Here is a 14,865-nt window from a genome sequence, read left to right as displayed (position 1 = left end):
TTATTTATTTGACAGAAATCACAAGTAGGCAGAGAGAGAAGGGGAAGCAGGCTCCCCGCCTAGCAGGGAGCCCGATGTGGGGCTGGACCCCAGGACCCTGAGATCATGACCTGAGCCGAAGGTAGAGGCTTTAACTCACTGAGCCACCCAGGCGCCCCTCTCCTAGTTTTCTTATTTGATCAACCAATGGATGCAAATTTTAAAAATACAAATCGTTGCTTCCACAACATTTAAATGAGTTCACACCTCTGTTAAAGTAGAAATTCCTCAGGTTGGCTGCTCAAGTTCACAGAAGGCTTTAAGCTTCTTCTTAATTGTGTTTTTCAGTTGTGCAGACACAAACAGTGACCCCTTCACCCATGAGAAGATTCTGTCACCTTATTTTCAGAAGACCTGCTTCAAATTGACTGGCGAAATTCCCCATTTGGAAAAGCTAACAGAATCTTGGAAATACCCAGAACGGAAAATAAGACTCCTGCTTCAGTCTCCAGCTGGATAACATGCTCAACCCATGAGACCCTTGAGGAATACATATGGTCATTTCTAACCACATCACTGGCTGATCATGTCCTACAGGATTATTGCTGTTTTTAGCTATTTCCAAAGCCTTTTTGTCAAATTAATCTTTTCATAGATGTTACACACACACACACAACAGATGTTCTTACAGATAAATTATGTGTAAGAGAGAGAGAAACATGACACTTTTAGGAGATAAATATTAAACCCAGTCAAAACAAAATATGGAGCTGACAATCTCTGTAGTAATTTCTGTGGTAATGGAAAGCCCTGATTATTTTGGGTTCACTTCTGTCAGATGAAGTTGATAAAAAAAAATTAGACAATTCACCATAGATGAAGTCAATTTATAACTGTGTGTTTATTTGTGATTTTATTGATTATTGTCTCTCCCTGCATCAGAATGTAAACTCTTTGGGAACAGTTACGACTCTGGTTTCATTCACTGGGACCCAGTCATTTCTCAGAAAATTGAATTTAGCAGAAACAGGGAAAAAAAATCAAAAAGGAAAAAGACATGTGAATCTTCTGTTTTACAGTATCAGTCTTTTATTTGAGAATTAGATCTACCAGTAGGTACTTCGAACACTTATCCCTTCATCTGTCATCTCAAAATATAAGTAGAATATGTTGCAAAAATATCCCATAAGAGAATGAATAAGTATCTTGCATTCATCAGAAGGCAGTAGCATATAAATAATAAATAAATAATTTCTTTATTTCTATTACTGTCTGATTCGTAGCATTTTAAAGCTCTGGGAAGAAAGCTGAATGCCTACTATTTTATAATGCATCTCAATTTAAATTTGTAAATTTTCTCTTAATTTACCTTAATCATTTTATTACTTGACTAAATCTTTTTGCCTAGCCCACATAAAATCTAAACCATAGAAAATAAATTTGAAAAATAGATGTCTTAAAATAAAAGCCACCATTTGATAGTGGTTATTATATTTATATTGGCATAAGTTTCATTTTGGATGACTGTCAAAAAGATAGATTCTTAGGCCACATCCCAGAGCCATTAGTCTGGGGACTAGGAATCTGTATTTTTAACTAGTACTGTACCTTGATTCCAAGTGAGAAAATGTCACTTACATATTGTGGACACAAACAGAAATCAAGTAAACATATGCACAAATGTAAGGATTTCAAATGGTGGTTAGTGCTCTGAAGATTATCAGAATGAGTGGTGTGACCATCTGCTTGGAGGAGGAGATGCACTTTACATAGAAAACAGAAAGTTTCACAGAGAAGGAGAAAAGAAAAATCCTTTTAGAGTCCTTAGGCCAGTTCCTGCTGCAGAGCACTCTCCTGCTGCCTCTCTCTTGTCTAATTCAAGTATTGGGATCATTTGGAGTCTACTTTTATTGTGGGTCTTTTCTCTTGGATTTTTTAATATGCATGGTAGTTTTTTAAGTTGAATACCATTTTCACAAAAAATGACAGAAGCCCTTGATGGTTTTTTCTTTCTCAGCTAGGAAGACAAAATGGAGGCTTTCTTTATCCCCTCAATCCGTTTACGAGATGGACTGAGTTGAGTCTGTGTGGAAGTTTTGGTAATGTGCCCTCTAGCTGGGGTTTGCTTCAACTCCTAAGGCAGCCTTCCAGGAATCCTACCTGAGAGCCTCATGGTCTCCCAGAGCCCCTTCCCTTCCAGGTATTCACCCCTTATCTTTGTCTCCCGCACATCACAGTTTGCCCCAAATTCCATTCTGCTGTACAGAAAGTTGCTGTGTCCTTACTTAGCCTGCTGCCTCACACAACTTCACATTCTGACAAATGCCTTGAGAGAGAATTAGCTAAGTGTCAGGCTCAGTCCTCCTTGATCCCTGCTCACTATGATCTATGATTCTCAAGTCTTTCTAGCACTGCAGCACCACAACACCAAACCCAGTTTCCTTATTTTCTCTGCTTAAAGAAGATCAGGTTCTCAGACCTTTGCTCTGTGCCCCGAGTCTTCTAATTCTTCTAGGGAAAGATGGGCTGAATGGTATAAACTCACTTGCCCCTTCCCTCTAGAATCTTGGCATTTTAATCCTTGGCCGAGTGGCTCTCCAGTGACCACAGGCAGATGTCTTCTGTATTATGTTAGGCCTGTTCTTGGCTATAGCACAGATCTCCTGGAAAGTACTACTACACACCCAGAAGTGGAAGTCTCCTGAGATATCATTTTTATGAGTTATTTACAGTCATATAACAAATTACATAAAAATTTAGTGACTGAAGGAGAAAACCCCAAAGCATTCATTATGTCACAGTTTCTGTGCATCAGGAGTTCTGTGGATTATGAAAAGTACATCTAGATGGTTCTGACTCAGGGTCTCTGATGAGATTGAAGTCAAGATGTTACCCTGGGGGCCAGAGGATGACCTTCCAAGATGACTCCTCTCCATGACTGGCACATAGGCACTGACGACTGTTAGGGGGCCACTGTCCATTTTCACATAGGGTTGCTTAAGGGTCCTTGTGACATGGCAGCTGACCTCCTTCCATAATGAGTGAACCAAGAATGAGCCAAATATGAGTGGCAAGCTCTTCTATGAGAGTCCCATCATATTCTTTCTGCAATACCTTATAGGTGATCTAGTTCAATTCTATTAAATTGTGGAAGGGGGATACCCTCGGAATAAACACGAGGAGACAAGATGCATCATCAGTACGAGCTATCCCAGAAACTGGCTCCCACAATATTTAAAAGGAAATTCTGCATGTATTTAAGAATTTGTTTTGCTGCAGTAATAAATCATTCCAAATTGGCTACAAAGTTTAGCCTGTGTGGCTGCTTGCAGCTCTGCCCTCATCTCATGCACCATCTTCATTCAAGAACCCACGATGACAGGGCAACCCGCAGCTGTGGTATGCCGTTCTTTGAACAGAGGTAAAGGAGAGCAAGAACTTTAATACACGGTACCTCTTCTATCTTGCTTGATTGTGGCACAGAGCTCTACTGCTCACTTCACTGTGCAAAGCAAATCATATGGCCAAGTCAAAGAACAATGAGGTAAAAACTTGGGAAAAAAACAAACAAACAGGGGCACCTGGGTCACTCAGTGGGTTAAATCCTCTGCATTGGGCTCAGGTCATTATTCCAGGATCCTGGGATCGAGCCCCGCATTGGGCTCTCTCTCTGCTGAGCAGGGAGCCTGCGTCCTCCTCTCTCTCTGCCTACTTGTGATCTCTGTCAAATAAGTAAACAAAATCTTTAAAAACAAATAAACAAACAAAAAACAAATAGTAATGAGGTGGGGAAGAATGACCTTCTCATAGAAAGTTACTATCTCATGGCAATGGTAAGGGTATGTAATATTTTGGGAAATCGGAGAGCGAATAACTGAAAACAATAACAAAATCTACTACAAACACTCAGTGCATACCTAACAATTCATATAATAATCGATTCCACTGAGAAATACCAGTCCAGCTGGGATATGCATATATCCCACTTATAATATTGGCCTTAGTCCTGGAAAGAAGCAAATGGTCAAATCATTTCTACTGTTTTAAGCTTCCTCATTCTTCCCATTTTTATCATGTTTCAGTGGCTTACTTTGGATTACCAAATCCTCAATTCTATTTTTTAATTCTACCCTATAAACGATCCTATTGTAATTAAGTAATCAAACGGCATTCTAAAAAGACTAGGTAGACAAACAAACTGGCAACAATCTATAGAATATCTTAAACTATTTCTGGAAAAAATTAAGTAACAATTGGGGAAAAAAACTAGAGTTAAATGTCACAATTTTTAAACTATTTTCCTAATAAGTCAACATTACTAGCAAGTAAAATTGATCTCATAGTAATTACCTTTAGGCCTACCATGTGTAGTATACCCATTCTTTGAGAAAATATAACAAAATGATTATGGACAATATTCTATCTAGAAATATTCTTTTTAGCATCCATGCTAGATATTCATAATTTTGATTATGCCTGGAAACAAGCTGACCTCATATTTTAAGACTGTGTATTGTGATTTGGGGTTGCAAAACTATGGTGACCATAGGTGTCTCAAAAGAGAACAGATTCCTATTAAGCCTTACACAAAACACAAAATAATACTGGTTTCTAATATCACTTTTTCAGACATATAGTTTCACTTTCCTTGTTTAGGTGTGCCAATTAAAATTTCTTCAAGAGCTGAGGCAGTCTTGTGAGCGTAAAAGGAATTCTACGCTATCTTGGAATGAAGCTCAAGAAAAATGAGAAATATCTCAACCACTTGGAATAGAATGAATTATCACTTGATAAAGCAAAACTTAACTGTGCTAGCCCACAGGTATGTAGTTTAGTTCAGCTATCATTAATAATGGTAACTGTGATCATGTTGTTAGGTTCTAACGAGCTCTCGCTTAGCCAGGTGAGAAATTGTTTTTACCACGCGACCTGTCAGGATAGACACTTATTAATCACTTCACCAAAATTTTGGTATCAGTTTTTTTCTTTTTTTTTTAGTATGCAAAAAACAAAGTCATCATCTCATTATGTAAAACCCCCCACACATCTGGTTACTGAAGTTCATGTAATTTCTAACACTAATACTAATTATGCCCTGAGGTGCAACCTCAGATAAGTCACTTTCTGTCCAAGATCTCTGAGTTCTTCAGCCATCCCAACATTATGTCTCTCTTTAAAATTTGATTTTAAAGGAACGTGAAATGAACTTTCTTCATTTTACTCTATACATGTAATATACAAATTCAGTTTTGGTAAATCAAAATTGCCCACTGACTTACATTATAATTTTACACATGACTGAGACTGAACTTGATTCAGCAGTGACACCTTACACATAGGATTGGATTTCTTTGTTGAAAAGACTGGTCTGCAATGATTGCTGATATGAATAGAAGAACTACTATTTAAAGAAAACTTTTTGCGGTGGGGGGGGGGGAACCAACACTACCAAAACCCAATAATACTTGAAATACAAGTTGTCACCCCCAGTACACCACTTTTACAAGTATGAACGTTCCTGTATTAGACTTTCTTACAAAAAGGGACACCTCTAGTTAGTTTTAGATACAAAACAAATGCTTAACTTTTTTTAATAGCTGCTCTTATTAAACCAAAATAATTTTCTACTATGCAAATGTGTAGTGTTAGTTAAAAGTAATGAAGGGCTGTTCTATAAGAAAAGCATTATAATTAATCTTTCCTCTAACAAAAGTTAAATTAATAACCATAATTAATATACAGCACATTTTGTCTACTTTCTTATAAAAAAATGGACATCCATGTCCTCTTATTGTTTTTGATAAGATGAGCTAAGGAGTTTCTCCAGAGGATGAGCTTGCCCCATGTGCTTTTACGTGATAAAAAAAAAAAAAGGAAAAAGAAAAAGAAAAAAAGTCACAGCAGAAAGCGCTTTTAAAATATGTATTAGCAGTATTCTCAAAATATTCTGAAAGTCACTATGGGAGCATTTCCTTCAAGTTTCTGTGCATAAATCATTTTGCATGCTCTCCAAATATCAGAGGAAGAGATGCCAGCAAATAGCTTCCCAAATACAAGATATTTTTGTAGTTAAATATTTCATTTCTGCATGAGTGGCCATGAACATCTATGGATTTACTGGGCATTTGTAGTCTATGTGGCACAATAATAGGTATGTGAAATTGGAAATTATCTCATTCTGATCAAAGCTATGAGAGTAATATGAGCATTATCAACAAATTTAAAATATTTTATGTTCATTTTTATTACATTCAGAAGTACTATATAGTAAATGTCTCTAATATAAATTTTCTTTCTTCTTGTAAACTAAAGAAGGAGGACTAGGTTTCATTATAAGCATCAATAAAGGTTTATCTATTAATGTCTTTTTATTTAAAAAATCTTTTTTTTTTAAAGATTTTATTTATTTATTTGACAGAGAGAGAACACAAGTAGGCAGAGAGGCAGGAAGAGAGAGAGAGAGGGAAGCAGGCTCCCCGCTGAGCAGAGAGCCCGATGCGGGCCTCGATCCCAGGACCCTGAGATCATGACCTGAGCCGAGGGCAGCGGCTCAACCCACTGAGCCACCCAGGCGCCCTATTTAAAAAATCTTTTACAACTATACTTCCTCAGGAATCTGGTTCATATTCAAACTTTCCATCTCTTTACCCATGGTTCACTGTTGCTTTTTCAATTACTGCTGTTTAACAAACATTTATATTATGCTGTGTCCTGAGGACTTCATATACGCTAATTCATTTGATTCTCATGACAGTTGTCTGAGGTACTTGCTCTCATTCTCAACTTCTGGGGGGTGAAACGGGGACACAAAGCGGTTGGGTGGCTTGCCCCAGGGCACACAGCTAACAGACGGTTTATCTGGAACGTGAATCTCAGCAGACACATTTATACTGCGCTGTCGCTCCAGTGATGAGATGACCTCAATGAAGGTGCAGACCTCTGAACTGATCAATTTCCTATTTGTCATTGATCTTTGCCGATAACGGAATCACGCTATCTACTGAGTACTCAAGACATGGCAGAACACGTTGTCCGTGAAATTATCCCAAGCTGACTTCTCAATTTTAAGAGCAAGTGTTCCCACTGTTTGGTGGTCAGAGAGCCCGCATGGCCACCACACAGCTTCCTGTAAAGAAACTAGAAAGTATCGAGCTTGCCTTGTCCACAGGAGCCATAAGCTAGTGCCGCACAAACTAAAAGCAAAGCTCTATTTCCTTTTCTCCACAGGAGGAGTGCTCATTTCCCCTAGAAGGGAACTACGGCTAAAAACTATACTTTACTCCTACCCAGAGCTTTTTCATCTTGATTGTCCTATAAATAGGAGCAGGTAGTAGTATTTTCATTTTATGGAAGGAAAAATTGAGACAAGGTGAGATCTTATTACAGAAAGGTTACTCCGTTAATTGGTAGGAGAGTTTGTCAGTGACCTATAAAGAAACTTAAAATAAGAAGTAAAATTGCCCTTAGTTCCTGTAATATTCTGGAAGCCTTTAAAGGCAGACCTTCTCCTATTTATATTTGTGAATATTTGTATCTACTTAGGAGACTATTTTATTTCACCAGCCTTAAGCCTAGGAGTTAAAAACAGAGGTTACATGGTATGGTTTCTGGTGACCAGGGATATTCTTCCAGCCCCTGAAAGCTCCTCCCTAAGTTTTCTGATACTTATAATCTAAGATTCTATCACCAAAAATTCTGGCTTATGGCTGGTAGGTTGGAGCAGTGTGTGAATAGAGATGTAATATGATAATATTAAACATTATTAATAACTTACACTTGCATACGTTCTTCTGAAAGTTGAATTTTGAAGGGAGAAAACTGAGAGAGCACGAAGTCACCAGGAACCCAAAAGGAAGTTTGTTCTGAAGAGAAACACAAGTAAAAGTGAGAAAGAGCCCAGAAGGCAGCATCTAAGGACCCAAAGAGAAACTGCTTCACTTTTGTTCTATGTAAAAGAGAATTACAGCATAAGCAAGCCAAATCTAATTAATCTGTATTAATTGAGAAAGAATGGTCACAGTAATTTTAACTACACAAACCAACTTGTATAGCATTAGAATATTAAATGCAAAAATGCAAGATCAGTCGTTCAAAACTATAAATAAGCTTAAGTAGTTGAATTCAGGTACAAATCAAACCCCAGGCCAGTTGCTTCTAAAATAGACTGAACAGATTATGCTGAGCACTGTGAACGTCCAAAGCGAGGCAGGTCCTGCTGAAACTGAAAGTAGGCTCCAAAGTGCTTCCATTGCTAAAATAAAAAGTACTACCTAGAGCAAGCCTGGAGTCCTGCTAAGGCTTTGCTTGGGAAGACAGTCCAGATGTGGAGTAAAATTGCAAGGATTTTTCTTTTGCCTAGTTCTTTAAGGCAAAGAATGAAATGATAGAATAGGTGTGGTGTGAACTTAATAGAGCCTTGGATTTACAATTCATTCTGCAAGGGTACAGAGTGATTTTTCTGGTGCAGCAGTCTCTTGGAAATGCTAGCCATCCAGGAAAAATCAACAAAAACAAAATAAAACAAACAACCCCAAACCAAAACAAAACAAAGTAACGGTTCCAAAGCTGTCATGTAATAGCCCTGGCTGTGGATAAAAGGTTTACTTACCAACTGCAAAAAATTTTATAGGTGGGGTATCTGTGTCACATATTAATCATATTTGACTGTTGAGAACCAGGAAGAGTCTGAAATTTACTGACACTTAAGTTAGTCTGCCATAGGTTCACAGACGCTGGTAGAAGACAGGAGGCACCTGGTTCAGAGATAAAGAACCAGAGTTCTTTATTTAGTTTTCCAGCACTAGCCAGAGTATCAGCATTGGTGCCAGCTCCCCAAGCCCTAATTCTATAGAGCAATACAAAGCAGGCCAACTGATGCATAAACACACAGTGAGCTGTCACAAGAGGGAAATCCCAAGCTTGGGGAACCCCAAACTTAGGGAATCCAAAACTTTTATAATGCGCAGCAAGCCTACCTGAATTTTGCCACAAAAGGAGACACTACCTTTTGTCCTGAGATGCTCTCTGCCATATACACCTCTTTGAAAAGGTATTCTGGAACAAAGGTAGTCAGTGCTTCTGTTCGTAAGTCACATGTAGAAGAAACACAGAGATCCAGGGGCACCTGGGTGGCTCAGTCAGTTAAGTGTCTGACATTGGCTCAGGTCATGATCCCCAGAATCCAGGGATCAAGTCCTGCAGTGGGCTCTCTGCTCGGCGGGGAGTCGGCTTCTTCCTCTGCCTCTCACCCCACTCATGCTCACTTTGTCTCTCTTTTTCTCTCAAATAAATGAAATATAAAAAAAAAAAAAAGAAAAAGAAACACAGAGATCCAAAGAGATCCTAATCTTATAGTAATATTTATTCATATTTTTCTTTGTTTTAAAAATAATGAGGCAATAGAAGAGAAAAATCTATCAGCAATTAACTTCCAATACTAAAAGTGTAGATGTATTGGATCTTATGGTTCTACCCAAGTCTATTCCACCTTCATTGTGGAGTAGGATGTTTTCAGAGTGGGATGTTTTGTGGGTTTTTTTTTTTTAAGATTTTATTTATTTATTTGACAGACAGAGATCACAAGTAGGCAGAGAGGTGGGCAGAGAGAGAGAAGGAAGCAGGTTCCCTGCTGAGCAGAGAGCCTGATGCAGGGCTTGATCCCAGGACCCTGGGATCATGACCTGAGCGGAAGGCAGAGGCTTTAACCCATTGAGCCACCCAGGTGTCCCAGAGTGGGATGTTTTGGATAAAAGGGATGCTAGTCCCACCTCCTGAGCTGGGCTAAAACTGAGAAAAACCAGTTAGCAAAACCCATTCCCCTTGCATTGTGATTGGTTTTGCTAACGTACATTTAAGTTAATCAGTACATGGCATGTCACAAAAATAGAGATTCAGCTCAGGAGAGCATAGGTAGGATGATTTACTAAATCTCTTTTATGGTTTGAACAAGTTTAATTTAAGATGCAGCTAGAAGCATCCTATCAATTCAACATGATTCAATAAACCAATGTGGGAAGAAAAAATGATGGTTAATCTCATTGCTTATTTTTTAATTTGCCTTTTCTTTCTTTCAGAAATGATTAAAACAAATAATAGTATGAGTACACACTCCAAACAAGTGGTTTTGGAAACTGATGAACATCTCTCACAAAAGAAAAAAAATGTTTGCGCATCAAAATAGTTAATTTACAGTTATTCTCTTGAGAAAACTTGGAGAGATTATGCAGGAAAAGAAAATAAATCTCCATTCCTTTAAATTTAATTCAAAATCCGTGTTTCCTTTTGTTAGATGCACCCAGCACCCATTCTGGTCATTCTGTCTGATGTATGAAGGATTTGACAAAAATGCATTCTGGCCATTTTACTCTATCTCTAGATAATCCCCCAAATCCAAGGCAAAGAATATGCCACGTTGGAATTTAATATATGAATATTCTTTGTTTTTATATTCTAAAGGAATGTCTTTACATCATTTCTTCTTCTTACATGTTGGAAATTTCAAGTTAAATTCTTGATATTGAAAAGATTTTTAGACAGCTCAGAAGCAGTTTCCATGTTATTAGAAAGATTAGGCAGATCACAGATAGAAGAACAGTGTGTTCAGTTTAAATTCAAAGGACACATGTGTCCTGACAACTGGTTGTGGGAAAGGAGACGTAGTCTATGACCACAGAGTCAAAGATCTGGTAAAATGAGCATAAATAACATTCATTCCGGGGTGGGTCCTGCGACATTCCTCTACAGGCCATGAAATTACTGAATCATAAGCATGTTAATTATTTACTTACAGATGCTTAACCAGTTGGAATAGTTACATAAACGTTTTTGTTTCTTCCCTTCAGCTCTGGAATAACAAAGTTTTCAAGAATTGAAAAGATGAGTGTGAACAACTGAAGACTAGCACAGGATTTGTTTTGACTTCAGTCTTTAAAGAAATCTGTTAATATGAATGATAGAGCCAGGAGTTTAAAAAACTGACCTTTTGTCCCATTAGCTCCAGTAATCAGGTTCTACATCAGGAACCATCAGAGAAATACAAGGCACATTATTTTAAAGCCTCTAAGATCTAGTACCTTAAGATAATAACCATTTACTTCATTTCCCATTTGAAATAATACCTATAAAGTATTCAAAACAGTTCCAGGCACATAGTAACTAGAATATTAGCCATCATTATTATTACTGGAGCAGTATTACATTGAAACAGATATGTGATCTTTAAGCTAATCATACTTTTTCAATAAATTTCTAACTGAACTCAAATGACACTATTTTTAGCTCCCTATTCACCTTAAACTTTCATTATTTTATATATTATTTGTAGGTGCTCCCCTTAAATGTGTATACAATTTTAAAAGGTATTTTAAAAGGGCAGTCAAGTTTACAAATACAGTGCTGATTAAATGTTTAAAATGTTAGTTGATGTCTGAGTTATACGGCAAGATGAGATTTCCTCTCTTCTGTCCATTTTCTTCCTTTGACTTTCCCACTGCTGATAAATCAGTAGACAGTGTTATGGGTAAACCCAGACATATGCTCTGAGAGGTGGTCACTACTAGCAAGAAAGCTCCCTAAATGCTTTATGCTTACGTCTCTTGGATAACTGGAAAGATTTAAACACTCTTCCGCAAGGACTAAAAAAAGCGACTGCAGCACTTCCAGCTGTGACTAATGCTCCTAAGCTTCAACTAGGTGGAGTTAAGACTTAGGGGTAAGTGCAGAGGCCCAGAGACGACCAACTGCAATGCTGGGGAGAGCAAGGAGAAGGAAGCAGACCAGAAAGCAAACAGGCTTCAAGATGCTTACCCAAGGCTGACACAACAAGAACCTTCAAGTGACTCGATAGGGCAAATGATAAAATATTTTCTGATATTCATTGGTTTGGGTATTCATAGCCAGATTATTTTCTTTCCATTGCACTGTACCAACACATTCTTCTAGACATTATGCACATAACTGAGGCTTAACAACCATAAAAAGTCATTGTTTCCAAAGTTGAAATTAATTTTTTTTTGTGTGGGTAGTTTCTCTGATCCTAGAAATGAGAAAGCAGTCATTTTCTCCTTATAAGAGTGTGTGTTTTTCCTCATGACAGGGATGCATTTCCTAAGTAAGCATAATTTGTTAAACTATCAAGTAATTGTTTGCAAAGTAACAATAATCGTCTCTTCTTGCAAATGAAGCTCATGGAGATATCAAGTTCTTCCAAGATTGAATGAATTACTTCTGCTTTCCACTGAGTACAGCGACTAATAGATTATGCTTAGACGGCTGTTTCATGTAGTGTATTTATTCTACAAAAGCAAAACTGTGAAGGAAACAATTTACCATAATCAAACACTGCTCTCTTCATCTTTACTTTCCTTGTTGGCTGTAGCATTCACAATGTAATGGTTATATTGTCAAGATTCCACTAGATTGCAATTCATTTTCCCCCTGTTACCCAAGAGCCTAAAAGCAAATTCCCAACAATACATTAAGAGGCATAAAACAATTCTTGAAAAAAGAATTAGATTAGATATGAAGCAATACAGGAAAAGTTGGAGATTGGGAATTATACTTATCAAGTTGCACGGAAAGAAATGTCATTTGTGAGATCTCCAAGGAACCTGTTGTGGCTGTTTGATACACTGTGCCTAGGATTTGTCAGGTTGCAGCACAGTTCTTGGATTCAAAGAAACAAGTGTTCACTTATCTTGTAAAACTGGTCCCAAGATGGACCAATTTGTCCGCCAGTGTTTATCCTTCTTTCAAGGTAACTTCTCTAAGTGGATTTTTCCTGAATAAAAGCTGATGCTGAGCTGATTTTTTTTTCCCCTTTTTTTTTGTGTGTGTATTCAGCTGAGTTCTTGGCTCATGAATATGCCTCACCTTTTTCTTAGGCTTTCCCATAAACTTATTGATGAATAATGAAGTAAGCCATAATTAAATTTGCATTGTCTGGAAAAGGGGCATCCAGATCATTCAGATAACTGAAATCTACACATAATCCATAACCCTCATGCTGTCTTTCCTTGTTCCTGATCCTATCATGTGCTAAAAAGTAGTAAAGTCAGTCTCATCTCTTCATTGTTTTAAGCCTGTCTGCTTTGTAGCAAAGCCTCTAACAAGCAGTGAAATTATCTAAGAGGCAAAAAGCAGAAGAGAGGGGGAAGAAATGCCAGTAATGTCTAAAAAAGGAACATTTAAAAAATTAAGAGGTGTCTGTAATTTAGGGTTTTTTTTTCCTTACCAGGCAAGGGGTGCTCATTTTCTATTGTTTATGTGTCTATTTCCTTTATAAAGTTCATCTAGGACTTTTTGGGGAAGAAACCATGAAAGCATTGTTCTTCTATAAACACCAGATCATTCTAAGAATGTTAACACTTTTTGCTTACTAATCTGTCACCTAAAGGAATACCAATCTCAAAAGCCAAGACCTCCTTTAAAAAATTTTTCTTTTACCGTTGACTTTCCTTTTTCTCTTTCTCTCTCTCTTTTTTTTTTTTTTTTTTTTTTGGCTTCATCATACTTTAGTCTCTAAAGAAAAGGGGTGGGGATACCAATTAGTAATCTCAAAATGATACACTGCCATATACTTGGAAACTAAAACATTTCCAAATACTTTTCATTCTAATAATGGAATGAGACAATTACAGTTTTAAGAGTTCTATAACTCTCATTGCTCTAGTGGTTTTCCAAATATTTTCATTATGTGATAGAAAATGGCTTTCTGCTCAGTATACCAGATAAATCTGACCATGAAGTTACTTACAGGGTAACTGAAAGGTGTTGGTCTGTGCTTTTATTGCTCTATTTATAGAATGATGGCTAAACCCAACATTACCTTATAACTCACAAATAGATTATACAATCGGTCTTCTATTTCTTAAAACCTGAATTCTCGACTGTTGTCAGAAAAGAAACTATTCTACAGTTTAATGATTTGGTTTTATAATTATCTCACTTTAAAGAAAGAAAATGTTTACACTCAGTGACTGCCCAACTATAGACAATTATCTCTCGTATAAAATCTGATCACAACCTTATAATTCACAAACGACTGAGCTAGGGGTCCCCAGATCCATACCTCTTGAAAATCAAGGGGCAGCTTTGTCCATCTTTGAACGGCTACTGTTGTGGGAGTGCCTTGTGGCCAGAGGTATGTAGTAGATAAAAGATGTCTTCTCTATTAAAAAAAATTTTCACTAATTACAGACACATTTAAGTTGAGCTCTTTGTTATAATGTGAGTTAAAAAAAAATAACAGCCAAGAATGATTTGAACTGAACGTCATTGCTTCTAGTTAACACTATTATTATTAATTATAATATTAATTAATATTAATTATTATTAGTTATCTTTATTAAGGAGTGAATTTATTATTTATTTGTTTGTTTTTTTAATAAATAAATAAATTTATTCCTTAATAAAGAATAAAGGAATGGGTCACCTGGCTGGCTCAATAGGTAGAGCATGTAACTCTTGATCTCAAGGTTGTGAGTTCAAGAACCCCATTGCTTATAGAGATTACTCAAAATTAAAATATTTAAACAAAAAAGAATTAAGGAAGAAGGAGACAAAAAGAATGAGTTCAAAATTTTGCTCAGCTCCTTACAATATCTGTAATCCAGACAAATTACCTTCTCTTTGTATACCATGCACATCCGACTTTGCAAAGTTGTTCCAAAGATTGAGCAAGATCCCATGTGTGCAAAATTCTTAGCACACAGGTAGTCATGTAGTAAGTGGCTTTTATTCTAAGATCCACTAGTGGAGTTAAGCTGGAGTCATGAAGGGCATTCACTTGTTAATATAATAGACCAGCATTGTGGTCTTCAAATTACCAGGAATACACAGAACCTCCAAGGAATAGAATGCATGAATCATTTTAAAAGATTCATATCC

Source organism: Mustela lutreola, chromosome 4 (genome assembly GCF_030435805.1).
Source record: "Mustela lutreola isolate mMusLut2 chromosome 4, mMusLut2.pri, whole genome shotgun sequence".
Classification (NCBI taxonomy): domain Eukaryota; kingdom Metazoa; phylum Chordata; class Mammalia; order Carnivora; family Mustelidae; genus Mustela; species Mustela lutreola.
This window is presented reverse-complemented; position numbering follows the sequence as displayed.